We start from the raw sequence: 764 nt of genomic DNA on the forward strand, positions 1-764 counted from the left end.
AGGGTGCTGGAAGGGAGGGTCGCTACTCCACGGCTCTCCCCTCGGCCCCGGGGCGGCTGAGCCGACACCGCCGCCCGGGGGCCACGGGTTCCCGCTGTTTGCACTCGGGCTGCTGGCTGTGACTTTCCGTCAAAGCGAAGCTGGTGACGAGGGGAGCCGTATGTCCTCACGCCCCGCGCTACCTCAGTCCCCGTCCCCAGATCCGAGTGAGTGTCCTGATGTCGGCTGATCTTCCTTCTGCCGTCTGTGCGGGGAAAGAAAGGCGGCCGAAGGCTCCGCTCCGCCGGCAGAGACCTCCCGCGGCACAGGCCCCGCCTCGCTCCGGAGGGCAGGGCGCCGGCCTGCACAGGCCCCGGCATCCGCGGCACGGTCCCCAGTGCCCCTCCTTCCATCCGTGCAGCGACGGCAGAAGCTGACGAAGCAGATTCGGTCTCTGCCACGTGCCGGTGCCTGCGCCTGTCCCCAGACTGCTCCCAGGAGCCACCAACTTGCCCCGCCCCGGCTGCAGGAGTCGTCACCAGCCGCTCTCCTCGGTCTGCCGTCTGCCGGGCAGCCGCGAGACTGTCCCTGTGACAGAAGCGACGCTGACCCCGGAGGACTCAGCCCCGGAACGGGGACGGCCGAGGCCGGCAGCCCGGCATCTGCGCGCGGACCGCACTCACGTGTGCTCGCCCGGGGGTCAGCCCTCAGCGCGCGGGGAGCCGGGGGGCCAGTGCCCGGCCAGTTTCCGACGCAGTGCAGATGGCCGTGGCCCATCCTGACCT

This window comes from Pteropus vampyrus, unplaced genomic scaffold (genome assembly GCF_000151845.1).
Source record: "Pteropus vampyrus isolate Shadow unplaced genomic scaffold, Pvam_2.0 Scaffold492, whole genome shotgun sequence".
Classification (NCBI taxonomy): Eukaryota; Metazoa; Chordata; class Mammalia; order Chiroptera; family Pteropodidae; genus Pteropus; species Pteropus vampyrus.